A 15,032-nucleotide genomic window follows, 5' to 3' on the forward strand; every position below is an offset into this window, starting at 1 on the left:
TTGATTTGAAAAAAAATGTTTCGTGGGCTATTGACAGCCTTTCCCCTTTAACCAACACATCAGTCGAGCGCATCACATGGCTCCGTTATTTTTATGATTCATAACTGTAAATGTTACACCAGATGACTGAAAGTAGTTGTTACAAGCTCCTTATATGAGCAGGTGCCAAGTTGCGTTGTCCCGTTGTCTTTACCAAACTCCATGCGAGATTTAGCTTTTCACTTCCTGTGAAAATGAATTTCCGTCCTTCAGCTGTTTTCAGCCTATCCATCTATCTATGTATATGTCAATCAATCTATATTTCTATCTATCTATATATCTATCTGTCTGTCTATCCATCCTCTTACATCGAACATGTGGATCAAGCTCTCTACCTGCTCGGGCAACATGGTATGTACTCCTGTTCATGATAGCGTCATAGTCGTTCCATTGTCGTCATTCCAGCTTCGTGACCTTGCTCTCATCATGCCATCGTCATCACGGCTTCTACCCCGACCCATTGGCCCCATTTGTCTAGTAACTTACTCCAATCGATATGCCCTCGTCGTCGTGATGCCGTCGTGGTCGTTGCTTCGCCGTCATTTCAGCTTTGTCATCCGACACTGTTCATGAGGCCTTCGTCACGCCATGGTCGTGATACAGTGGTCATGCATTCGTTCCCAGACCGCCAAAGTCAGGCCGCCGTGGTCGTTGAATCCTTGTCATTCGAGCTTCGTGATCTGACTCTCGTGATGCTGTCGTCGTCATGCCTTTTACTCCAATCCATTGGCCAAGGTTGTCTAATAGCTTAGGCCACTACGTATGTGTTCGGGGTTGCATCGTCATCGTTCAAGCTTTGCCATCCCACTCTCGTCGTGATCCGTCATGATCAACATATCGTCATTGCATAGTTGTCGGCATGCCGTCGTGGTCATGCTGTCGTTTATCATTGCAATCACTTCAGTAACGACTACCCATTGCCGTCATGCCGTCGTTGTACATACCTGCCTTCGACGTTCGATCGATGGTAATCTTTCTTCTTCATGGTATTGTGATCTTACTGTCGTCGTTCACTCGTAATTATGCCATCCTTGTTATGCCATCATCGTCAGACAATCGCTATCATGCCATCATTGTCAGACCATCGTCGTAATAGCGTCGTGGTCGTGCCATCACCGTCTCCTCCAGCTTACGTCAGCCGACACACGTCATGCCATTTATATCACACCATCGTCGTGATGTAGACTTCGTGATACACTCATGGTAACGCCATTGCCATCATACACTTGCCATAATACAATTATCCTAACGCCGTTCTCATGCTATCGTCATCTATGGCATTGTCGCCATTCAGTCGTCGTCATGAAATTGTTCCCATACCATCGTCCGGATGCCGCCGCGGTCGTTCCATCACCATCATTGTAACTTCGCTATCCAACTCTCGTCATGCCTCCAACATTACACCGTTGTCATAAATGCTATTGTCGTTATGCTGTCATTTCACCATCGTCATCACTTCAGTATCGGCATCCAATTGTCGTCATGCCATCGTCCTCATAGCCCCTTCGTCCATCCTACGACGGCAGTGTTGTTCATCATTCTGTCGTAATCATCTTGTCAGCAATCAATCCTAATTATGCCGTCATTGTTACGTCGTAACACAGACCAATTTATGCATCCTTTGTAATACTGTCGTCGCCAGGCTGTCTTGATCGTGTCATCATTGTCATTCCCGCTTCCTCATACGGTTGTCGTGTAACCGTCGTCGTCACGCCATCGTCGCTATACAGTCGTCATTTCATTGTCCTTCTGTTGTCTCGTCATTACACTATCGTCCTAATTAAAGAATGGACAATTTGATCTATTTTCGTCTTGCTATCGTCATTATGCACTTTCGTTGTTCTATCGATACCATACCTTCTTCGTCATTAAGTCATTCCTGCGTCGGAGTCATACAGTCGTCATCATGCCTCCATGCTCACTGGCGACATTAGCAAGCGAGTGCCATAGCAAGGTGGGACGATATCGTAGTATGTGGCATATAGCCGAAGCAACAAAATTTGGGGGACGCTTAAGTTTCGCCTTTAAGAGTGGAACGCACTAGCATTCAAATATGCTTGACTGCTTCTCACGCTTCCCGGAAGCTGCAGCTTATGTAACCCTAACGTTTACCGGGAAGCGTTGGTGGAAAACGCGATGCCCGAAGGTGAGATTTCTAGTAGAAACGCGGCCTCTCGCATGGGTCAATCTGGGAGGAAGTGTACAGCTGCACCAAAAAAAAAAAAACATCATTTCAGGTTTCTGTGTTTGTTTCGCACTTTTATTATATCAGTCATAGAAGATTTAACTTATAAGACATGCTTTGTCGGTGTTTTGTTTCATGACATCCGTTTTAGGGCTGTCATTCTCGACATTCCTAGAAATAACTTTTCCAACAAAGTAAGACATGGTATCGGTAACCATAGTGATAGAATGGTGTTACAATATAACCCGCATGTACCGCATGTCATATAGGAAGGCCTAGCATATACATATACCTAAATATATACGGCAATTATCGCTCACGGGACGCCAACGCCGGCGCCGGACGTTAACGCTATCAGATTAACAAACTTTACGTCACCACTGCACGTGGTAAATAAACTTGGCTTCAAGAATATGGTCATCGTAAGATGAGTTCTACCATAGTAGTTCAACGTAGGAACCAAAAAGAAACGAAAAACAAAAGAAATAATGACATAATTTGAAAATATATCAGTATAAGACAAATATTGAAGAAAGAAAATTACGACTAGCCGAATTCAATGAGGTGGTTCAATATGGGGTTGTCGTCTCTATGAAGCAGACACCTAAGCGGGGTTCTACTTATACCAAGAGACTTCCAAAGCTCATGGACACTGTCAACGGATTCAGGATCCCTTGTCATAGAATAGCTAAGCGGCACGCAGCTATGTATGGTAGGGTCCAACAGCCCTGTGCTCGGTTTCATAGTGTTTGGTGTCGGAATACAACCGTATGCCGGAGACTCAGAATGCCTTTCGTGGTCTAACGTTAAGCTGCGGCTTATGCCTCTTTTAAAGGTCTAATGTAATTATTGCTGCTTTCTAGTTGTCAGCTAAATTCTCTGAAGGTCAAGTTTTAGTTGCACACTTCAACGTGTATGTGACAAAATCATCTGGGAGGTTATCCTGTGTAACAAATGTAGCATTTTGCTACCTACTTCTGTCACCTTGCATGCTGCTAATGTTTGTTTTTGGAAAATGAGAGCGTGACGCTTTTCTTCGTCTTCTTTCTGGGGTTTTACGTGCCAAAACTAGTTCTAATTATTAGGCACGTCGTAGTGGAGGGATCCAGATTAATTTTGACCAACTGGGGTTCTTTAACGTGCACTACAACGCAAGCACACAGGCGTTTTTGCATTTAGCCTCCATCGAAATGCGGCGTGACATTTCTTTTTTTTAGTCAAAATGTTAAAAGCGTGAGCTATGCTGATTTTTTTTTTTTTTAAGTTGTCCTTCACTCGGAGGAATGCATTGTGTTAATGTCAGGAACTTTGCACGACAGTGAAATTATTCATTAGATGTTTCTTCTCGGCCTCTAGGTAGGCCTGCAAGTTTTTTCACTAGATAACATCAGTTTTTCTTGCAGGATATTCCCAATTTTTCATATTTTACTGCAGCTGTATTAGGTGCTCTGAACTAGGTTTGCCGTGTGCGTGCGTCCGTCCATTTTATTACGATTATGATTACTGTTACCATCATCGTCATGATCTTGTCGACGTCAGCTCTTCAAGCTGCCTAGTGCATCGGCATAGGTTGAACACAAATAAAATGTTGTCTACAGCGGCCCTTACGGGGCTCCGTAAGAAATGTCAAGGCTGTAACATGCGCTTGGGTAGTGGACCAGCTAATCATTGTTGTAGCGTGTAACGTGTTGAATATTGTACTCGAGCTCTCCACTAGCAAAAGATAATACACTTTACTTGATTAGCTTGAAAAGGACGCCAAAAGTACAATTTGTATAAGTAGCACCAGATAAAGAAAACGGGTATGTGGGTCCCGAAAAAAAGAGGCAACGGCAGTAAACTAATAAATCGCAGGCACCAGCATGGCTAAAAATGTTTAATTACAGCTCTGCTTTCGGTGACCAATCATTCAATTGAACTTACCAACGAAGAAACAATATGCTGTACACCCGCGAGCAAAAGTATAGGGACCACATGGGTCGCCGAGAACAAAGAAAACTGAATTTCTTCGTAATCAGCGTGCATAAACTCAAATTGACGAAGTACACTGGAAAGTTCGCAAAGCCATATATGGACTCAAGTCCTCAATTTCAAGTTGCATTCGCAGGCAGCTGAAAAATACAATCGGCTTTATTGCGCAATCCCTGGTCCGTATACTTTTGATCACGGGTGTACGGGATCACTACGCAGGCATTGTTGGACAGCCTATTGATCTTGCTGCATTGCAACATAGACTATGTACTCTATCAGGCAAGACATCAAATGAAACCTCCTCTTCGTCGGGCGCAACATCAGCACTGAGTGCAATGTAATGCGCTCATGTACTTCATGTGTTTCATATGCTCCATTGCCTTTATTTCGCAGTGCAGAAAATAGCAGTACTGTAGCCGACGAGCATGAAATTATGAGCATCAAATCAAAGTTGTTCTGGGCAAGTTCATGGAGTGCGGTGACAAGGTGACGGCCTCGAAATGTCATGTCCTTGAAACAGGTGTAAATGACAACAAAAAAGTAGCAATTTCGGCCGATAGGCGAAGCATGAATTGCGATAGCAAATTAGTAAAGAGCTATACAGAGTAACGATAGTAGTTTTATCGTTTGTATAAACTTGGGCACATTCACTTACTGACTGAATTAACAAGCATGGTGTCAGCGCGCAAAAGCAAACATGAATAATCACACTCGATGACCGCACACAACCACTGTCGAAACGCTGGGGTGAGCAAGCGCGCTGGCAGCAGCGAGCGAAGGTTCGTGCTGTCTATCGCTTCAATGAAACTGAGTGGCGAAAGCACAGCGCATACAAAGGTAGGAGCCGTGAGCAGAGCGCTTTCAAGATACAGAGCGCACGACTGCCGGAAGCCACGCATAGTACAAGTACGCAATTGCTGGCAGAGTAAAAGCCGCACCCCTCCCCCCCCCCCGCGCTGCCTTTCCGCTTTCCTCCTTTCGCGTGCAAAATTTAGCCGTCAGTTCCCCTTGCGCCCGGTCGGAAGATATGCAGTTGGTGTCGCAGCACAACGTCGCCCCCCCCCCCCTCCCTCCCATCCTCCTACGACCTTTCGCGCAACTGAAGACGTCGCGTTTAGTCTCCGCCGTGCGTTGGCCCTCCGTGAAAGCGCGCATCCCTCGCGTGCTTTCACGCGCACATACGGAATATAGCGCGCGGCGACGATTTTGTCGCCTCTGGACATTATACGGAACCTCACGGCGACGACGACGCCGACGGCAGAAATCCGCTTTGAGTTTACATATAATTACTATCGCAATAAATTGAGTCAATGATGACAATGAGCCTTAAACTTGGCACATACTCACAATTAGGAAAAAGCTATGAGTCAGATCTTGGTGCAGAACAACGTCTAAAGATAGCGCAGCGTCACCTCCAATAAAAAGGTCTCAACGAAACCGCCATCTACTTTTAAAGCAAACCTTACTGTGTCTACTTCCTGGGTTTCGCATCGCTGCCTGGCTGTTTACTCAGTCGCTATCTTGATAGGATATATTTGTAGAAACATTAGACACATATACTAATGTTACATGAAAGTACCCGCGAAGTGGTGACGTATTCTGTCCAAGCACGCGCACCCGTGTATGGTGCAACAAAAAATATATTCTCACATAAAACGAGAACACATAATTTCGGCTCCCAGATATCTTTTTTTTCCACGCCAATCTGTTCCTAAAATTCTGAAGAATATTTCCCAAGTTCTTTCATGTACGTTATTTGTTTTAATTATCCATCCGTTAAGTCTGACTTTAAGTGTGCCCATTCATGGCCATTTCTCTTTAATTAAGGGGTACGTCCCACTGTGACAAAAGAGGTACGGAGTGCCTAAATGTTGTTTGGTACGTGTCGCACGTTTTTGAGCGTACACGTGTCGTCACCATTTTTCCTACGAACATACATGGTGCATCGTCTTCGTCTTTGTGAAATCGCTCCATTTATCACCCTGTGCATGCGCCAGGATTAGTGTGTTGCGTTATCACATAGCGTGGGAGCGGTGCAGTGCATACGCATAAAAAGTGCGAGGCAATAAACTTGCAAGCTTTGTGTTGGAGAAATAAGCCCTCCATGAGATAACACTTTGCACAGGATGAAATTAAAAAAAAATAGCGTAGCTGGTACTGGAGGCGCAGTGCTACAGAGACGATGGAGCTGATGGGCACCTAGCTAGTCCTGGCTTTTGGGCTAGGCTAAGCACTACGCCAGTCATCCCCAGCATTTCCCGGAATTTATTGATTATTGGTCTGATTATCGATTAGCTACTGATTGGCTATCGATTGGCTATCGCGAAGTATTGGCCACGTATTTGGGCTAGGCTAAGCACTACCCCAGTTATCCTCAGCATTTCGCGGAATGAATTTATTGATAATTTGTCGATTATAGATCAGCTATTGATTGGCTATGGCAAAGTATTGACCGTGTAATTGGGCTAGGCTGACCACTAGCAAGTCATCCCCAGAATTTTCCGGCATTTATTGATTATTATCGATTATCGATTAGCTATTCTTTGGCTATCGATTGGCTATCGCAATGTATTGGCCACGTATTTGGGCTAGGCTTAGTACTACCAAGTAATCCCCAGCATTTTCCGGAATGTTTTGATTTTTGATTAATTATCAATTAGCTATTGATTGGCTATCGATGACTAAGCTTATGTAGTCCCAACCATGCTTAGCTAGACTTAACCAGGCTCAGAGTCGCTAGCTCACAAAGGTATGTGCCATTCCGTTTGTACCCTTTCTGCATTACTGCCAGGATCGGCCCACATTTTCTTTTCGTGTATTACGCACTAACGCTCGGCTTAAACAGCTCGGCTGTTAAAAAAATAAGCATCGCCGTTATTTGTAAAGCATTTATTTACCACAATACGTAAGCGTGGCTTCGCATATATTCCAATATGTCCGTCGCATCATTATTTTGTTGAGCGGAATCTTTCTTGGCCTTTTTTATGCTATGCCGTGGCTCGCTGCGGGCTGTTGGCTGCTGCTGCCTCGCCGATTGTGCAGCTTTGATTATTGGCTGTATGCAACAGGGTTGCGTGTCACTGCGGCCCTGTGTGTGCGAGCGGGGCCCATGCGACAGTTTTTTTTTTTTTCAAGATACAATTTAGTCCACTGGGTATGGTCAACTTAGCATGTGCCAGTGGGCATGTTTCCGAACAGACTACATATACGACTGGGTAAGCGCCCGAAGAGGCAAGAAAAACTACAGACAAGTATGGAGGACGCTCACATTAAAATCGAAGTGCGGAAAAGGCGTTGAAATGAGCCAATTCAGGCGACAGCGTGCGTCGAGGAGCGTGGAGACACAAAGCAGCGAAGTCGTCTGCGTCAAAAAAATGGATGTTGATTATGCACAACTACGTCGGCAAGAGAAGCAGCCTAGCCTGAAAGTAGAAGTTAAAGAACTAAACAGAACCAGGGCGTTCAATGAGCGAAAAGAGTTCAGGTGCATAGAAGGGATGAAGGAAAAGTGATGGCATTTTAGTAAACATCAAATAATTTTGCCTTGTCACTGCTACCAAGATATACATGCGATCCGGTGATCTTCAATTGCGCAGTAGATCTCGGGACTCACTGCTGACAAGTGCACGAGATAACAGCAGCACTGCAAGCGTTACACACTTGCAGAGCTGCCAAACAACTTTCGCTCTAATTTTGCATCCGTGGTAGATATTTTTGGCATTATAGTGTAATAACTTTAGACGGGTGCTTAAAAACATTTTGAGACTGAATATCCGGACCCTATTAACATGGGTCCCGACTGCCAGGCAGCTCAAACAAACTTGCTCGAACTAAGAATTGGAAAATGTGCCACAGAATCCATATGTAAAATATATTTCAAGTACCACGATGCCAACACATCGGAGTAGTTCCTAAGAGATTATCCTACTAATTAGCGGAAAAAAGAGAATAGGGGTGTTTTAAAGAACGCCACTTTAATACACTGACCTCAAAGAAACGTCATGGTGATGACGAAAATGTAAAATAATATGCCCAAACCTTTTTTCAGTAAAATATTTTCATATAATAAAAAATGGACGGCATCGAAAAAACTATCATAAGCCTTTGGGCAAACAACTCTGAGCGCAAGGTTCCCTAATATTTTTGTGTCTGCAGTGCCAAGGGGGTGATCATTTTTTGGGTTTTAAAAATTTTAGAGCTCGCTTCTGTCATATTTCACAACTCCATTCCTTGCGCGGGAATATTCAAAGGGGCGGATATTACTTGCACGAGAAATTGAAATAATATTCAAGTAATTGATGTAAATAAACTGAGCGATTTCCGAATTAATTACTTTAGAGTAGATATTGCAGTTTACGAATTGTAGCAAGTTTGCTAGGCACATCCACTAGAAACAAATTTTGAACATGGCGCGGATTTTCATATATGAGCCATCAAAGTAACGGTAAAAATGCACTGTTTCCACGAGAACCTCGGCAGCGACCACTACATTCTGGCGGTGACGATCTCCATCAGGGCGGCACCACCGAGAGAATTTAAGGTCACCGACTGGGACGCCTTTCGCAAAATAGGGAAGGAAGACACAAGCGAATACGCGGACCTAGACAGCCTCTTTCGAAGGCTCAAAGAGGACGTTAGCACCGCGACGAGGGTCGTCCAAACCGAACTGAACGTGGAAAGGATGGACGCGAGATTGGCACACCTATTAGAGGCAAAGAATTCCATCACGGCCAGGTGGAAAACGCAAAGACTTAATCGCAGACTGCGAAAGAAAATAGCTGCACTAAACAGGGAACTCGAAGCGCACTCGATCGAGCTTTCAAAGCAACAGTGGAACGAGGTGTGCGCGTCGGTAGACGGACAAATGAGAGCCGGAGGAAAATGGAACCTCCTAAAGAAACTGTTAGACGACAGGCAATCCAAAGGTAATCAGAGATTGGCAATCGACAGGATTTTACACAAGGAAAAGGAGCAGGGCAAAACGGAGAGCGAGCTCCTAAAGGAGCTGGCGGAGACGGTATTTGCCACTGAGCCCGTCGGGCGACGGCGACTATCCACAATACGCTGGCGCAGAGGTCGAAGAACTCGACGCGCCCTTCACGGAATCAGAAATTTGGGATGCCTTACAAGGCCTCAACGGACGCTCGGCGACGGGGCCCGGACGGGGTCTCGAACAAACTGTTGAGAAACCTAGACGGAAAGTCGGTCAAGAAGCTCACTGGAGAAATCAACAGAGCGTGGGGAACGGGACGAGTACCCGAGGTCTGGAAAGAGGCCTCGGTCATACTAATACCAAAACCCGGTAAACTACTTACGCCGGAGAACATGCGGCCGATATCGCTAAACTCATGCGTGGGCAAGACAGCGGAACATGCCATACATAACCGAGTATCGCAGTACATAGAGAGAGAGGGCCTCTTCCCACACAACATGGTGGGCTTCAGACCGGGCGCCTCCACACAGGACGTAATGCTACTACTCAAGAAGCATATAATCGACGGCATGACCAGAGACACCAGGGGCATACTGGCCCTGGACCTAACGAAAGCGTTCGACACGGTCAAACACAGATTCCTACTGGAAACGATCTCGGTGATGGGGCTCGGCCGGAAATTCCACTCTTACATAAGCTCCTTCCTCAGAGACAGGAAGGCCACGATCAAAATAGGACAGGCCACGTCCGATTGGTACACGCTGGGTGCGATCGGCACCCCACAAGGGGCGGTGCTCTCCCCACTATTATTCAATTTAGCAATGAAAGGGCTCTAGGACCGGCTGACGAGGATGACCAATGTCAATCACGCCCTGTACGCAGACGACATTACGGTGTGGTGCACGGGAGGGTCCGACGCAGATGTCGAGCGGGCTCTCCAAGAGACGCTGGACACAACGGAAGAGTACCTGATGGAAACGGGACTCCGCCTGTCACCCAGCAAATGGGAACTGTTGTTGTACAGGCCCTCGAAACAGGGCATGAGGAATTTTACGCCGAGCGATCAAATCCCAATCAAATTACATACGACCGACGGCCAGCCGATCCCCAGAGTGGACACTATAAGAATCCTGGGGCTGCTAATTGAGGCTAAAGGTGGTAACACGCAAACCGTCATGAAACTCACGTCCAAAACGGAGAACATGTTCCGGCTGATCCTCAGGGTGACCAACCGCAGGGGAGGGCTCAGCGAGAGCAGTCTCATCAGACTTTACCACGCCTTCCTCATGAGTCACGTAAATTACGTAGCCTCGGCGCTAAAGTGGACCAAGAGAGAGGCGGACAAGATAGAGACACTGATGCGCAAGAGCATCAAAAGGGTGCTAGGTCTTCCGATTACTACAAGCACAGAGCGGCTCGATCAGTTAGGGGTCCACAACTCGCTAGCAGAAATCATCGAAGCACAGACCAAGGCACAGGTCGTGCGGCTGTCGACCACCAGGGCCGGCAGACGCATCCTAGAAGAAGCAGGCATAAATGCACAGGCAGAGTGCAACGCACGCAAGGTCACGCTCAGCGCGTCGGTCAGGGGCACTTTCAAGGTTGAACCGCTTCCGAGAAACGTCCACCCGCAATTCAACGAGGGGCGCCGAAAGGCGAGGGCTCGAGCACTACTGAAATCGACCGCCAACTGCCCGGGACTGGCGGCATTTGTAGACGCAGCCCAGTATGGGCGCAGCGACCGGTACGCGGCCGTCTCGATACGCAGGGATGGGACGATCATTAACGCGGCATCGGTCAAGGGGGTAACGTCAGAAGGGGCTGAACAGGTGGCAATAGCCATGGCAATGAATTACCCCGAACGTCCTTACGTGTACACAGATTCGCGATCGGCGGCCAGAGCATTCGCCTCGGGCTCCATATCGCGGGAAGCGGCGGCCATCCTCGGCAACGAGGGAGCCGCGAGTCATCACATCGTCAAATGGTTTCCGGCCCACATGGGGGCCGACGTGCACCCCGACTTTCCCAACGCCAACGAGCTGGCGCACTACCGCGCGCGAGGACTCACGCACCACGGCGATCGTGGCGAGCGAAGTGGCGGGGAGGGAGGGGAGCACCGAGATCCGCTGCTCACCTTCAACGAAATAACAATGCACTATCAGCTGTCGAGGAGGGCCTTCCTGCTCCCCCACGCTAAACTCAATAGACCACAGTCATCGATATTCCGAATGCTTCAGACAGGGTCGTTCCCCTCGAGAGGCAGACTGAGCCTTTATTCACAAGAGGTAGAGCCGCAATGTCCGGATTGTGGCAAATCATACTGCTCGCTAGCGCACATGCTCTGGCAATGCTCCGCGTTAAGCGGCACTATGTTCCGTAAAGAAGAAGACTGGGAGGACGCCCTGCGAAGCGACGACCACCAGGCCCAGCTCCGGGTTGTCCAGAGGGCTCACGAAAGGGCGGAGGCTCACGGGCTTCCCGTCCCAACGTGGGTGCGGCCCGCGACCCCTGCCGACCACTAAACAAAGAGTTGGTGGGGAGGGGTTCCTCAGGACTCAATAAAGTTATTTCCTCCTTTCCCTTCTTATTTCATTGTGATGGCAATTATACATAGTTTGCACGTGACGTCATATCCGCCGCCTGCCCCGACCGTCCGCCATCGCTAGGCACCTCGCTACTAGCCGCTGGCCCACTGTGTTTGTGTTCGGCGTTCGCTTCTACGTGTCAGCGCCGCATGTTTGCTGTGGTGAAAGCTTTGCGATGGCAAAAATCAGGAGCCCTGAATTTTGTCCTTCCTACATGAACGAGCTTGTAGGGCCGACGTGGGCTCGCTACAAAGAAAAGGTCGGAATGTGCCACGGCATGGACCCATGGTAGCTGCACGTTGGCGTGGGTACCAGTTCAGACCCCGACTTGCTCCCGGCCACGACGTACGTGGATATTAATAATTATCTTGTCCCGTCCACGAGCTACGTTACGCTCAACGAAACGGCTTACAAATCGCTGAAGGCGCACAATTACTTCACGAGCGGTTGCGTGAGGAAGGTTGCAGCGAAGCGCCTGTCGTCGGGTCTTACCATCGTCCTCGGCGAGGTGAGTCAATGAAAGCATACGTTCCTTGGCGTGCGGCAGAGAAAACTATCTCAGTATTTTTTGTGCTGCTCCATTCAGGGACAGCTACATGCATTTTCCCCCAAGCTTCAAAACGCGTGTTCGCTTGTTTTTGCGAGTTTTGGTTTACAGTTCGGTGCATGTCTGTGCATGTGAATTTTGTTGCGTTAAATAGAAGTAGCTCATTATATTGAAAGCATGCAGACGTTCAAATATTGCTTAGAATATCACTAATCGAAGCACACATACGAAGAAATGACGATGCGAAGCAGCTTGCAGGCCGTTAAAAAACAAAATTGGGGTTTTACGTGCTAAAATCACGATCTAATTATGAAACACGTGGAAGTGGAGGGTTCCAGTATAATTTTGACCACCCGGAGTTCTTTAACGTGCACTACAACACAAGTACACGGGCGTTTTTCAAAGTGGTAAAAGCGACCATGCGGGTGCGAGCAGGCGGTCACCAACCAGTACGGGGGCTTTCGCTGCCGCCCTTTTACGATCATGCTTGATGTGCAGTGTTTTGGCGTGTTATATACTCGCCCAAAAGAAAGTGACGACGCGCACGTTGTTCAGGTCGTTCCGATTTATCCGGGAAAGCCACAGGCACCGACGTTTCTCCGACAGCATTCTAGTGCGTTCGCACTGCCACGTTATTACTTTTGGTGCAGACCTACGCCCGGTTCTGCGGAGCTCGGCTTCGCGGTAGTGGTATTTCTTGTGCGGCAACCAGAAATCGCGCAGATTGGCATGATGACGACGCGAGAAGGAACTTCGGATCAACAACGTGCCAGCGCGCGCAGCCTGCTCCAGCACGCTTCCGCAGGCGCGCAGGTGCCTAAAGATGGTGCGGAAGTGACGCGCGTGCAAACTATGTATATGGACACTCCAGGCGCATTTCTGCCGTCGCCATCGCCGTGATGAAATCGCGCGAGGGGAGCCGACGATTGCGGCTCACTCTGGCACGCTCGAGGAAGGAAGGTGAAGAGCAAAGGCGAAGTCTTCTGTCGCAAAAGGCCGCGGGGGGATGTGAGGAAGGGAGGGGTGGCGGCGTTGTGCTTCGGCACCAACATGTGCATTTCGCTACCGGGTGCAAGGGCAACTGGCCATCACGGATTTATGTCGCGCGCGAAAGGAGGAAAGCAGGGAGGCAGCGCGGAAAGGATCGGGCGCGGCTTCTACTCCGCCAGGAACTGCATACTTTGCGCGTTTGCGCGCGCCGTATCTTGAAAGCAATCTGCAGTTTGCTTGTGTGCGTTGACAACATGCTTGTCAATTCCGATAGTAAGCGAATGTTTCCAAGTTTATACGGCCGAGAAGACTATGCTTACTTCGTATAGCTGTGTACTGATTTGTTATCGCAATCGATGCTTCGCCTTCCGGCCAAAACAGCGACTTTTTTCAGAACGAAATGCTATTTTATTCATCCAAGCACAAATAACTGGAATGACCATATAATTCGCCGCATACTTTGTCAATAAATACCTCGAAACTGGTGTAAACATGAAATATTATTCGAAGCGGATGTCTTGCAAGCTCACTGGCCACAATTTGTAAATCGCAATAAATGCCGTAAGGTTAGTAATTAAGAAATCATTTACTGAATTTGATGTAACTAGCTGAATATGAGTTTTCTTTTCTCGTGCAAGTTTTTTCCGCCTGTTTGAATATTTCAGCTCAAGCAATGCTATTATGCTATCAGCCTCAGGTGATTTTTTACATTCTGTAAAACCTAAAAATGATCTAGCCTACTTTGATATGGGTAGCCTGACAATGCCAAACAGAGTAGCAGAAACGTTAATTATAAACCGGAGACGTTTACCTGGCTAATCATATGTAATGCTATTCTAGGCGCTGGGTGGTGAAGTCGGTGTTCCACAGCATGCAATGATATACTACACCTAATGGCATTCGGCACATTGCAAAAAAAAAAAAACTAATCACAACCTATTTATCTAAACAACCCTTTACTTCATTATTAACACAGAATCTAGAATTCTTATTTAAAATATTTGATATATTGTGCTTTATTGGAATACTTACGTTAAATGTACACATTACTCGGTCGCACACCCTCTCCACATCCCAACAACCCCATAAAAGCAGGCATCTTGGCCATCGGACCGTAAACGCGAGCGCAATTATTTGAAAAAAAAAGATGACAAGGAAAAGGGATAAGGTGGCCTTGTTTGTAGGAGTTTGCTTCTGTCGCAGCAAATTATATAAGAGCTTTCTGAAGGTGACAATTCTTGCATTAACATTTCTTAGCCTTTCGAGCGATTCTATATGATATAAGATTTAGCTTATAGCTTTGAAATTGTAATAGTTGCACGTAAGGTTTCGTTTCATATGTCATTTAACCGGAAGTCTGCCACCTATATACACTTATGCAGCAATAGATACCACCTTCGTAATAACAATATTTGCCACTGTGGATAGGTGTCAGTGCACACAGGAATAATTTCACTCGACACATTTTATTTGAAAGTTTTAAACATCTCACCAAGAACGCTTGAAAACACTATTTGTGTAGGAAAAAAAAACCTAGAAAAAATTGAAGACGACCCTCCGGCTTGAGGCAATCGAAATTTTTGCGTTATGTATACGGCAGTAAAGCTAAAAAAATCATGACCCGTTCCACTCTGTGAAGGTGGATGACCAGCGGAGCTGGTCAGCGCACGACACAGATGTGACGCAGAATTTTGAACAAAGGTACGAACATATTTATTGTCCTGATCGGTGGTCATCGTGACAATATGTTCGTTTGTCATCTCTGGTATTAAATCTGTCCGT

Source organism: Dermacentor silvarum, chromosome 9 (genome assembly GCF_013339745.2).
Source record: "Dermacentor silvarum isolate Dsil-2018 chromosome 9, BIME_Dsil_1.4, whole genome shotgun sequence".
Classification (NCBI taxonomy): Eukaryota; Metazoa; Arthropoda; class Arachnida; order Ixodida; family Ixodidae; genus Dermacentor; species Dermacentor silvarum.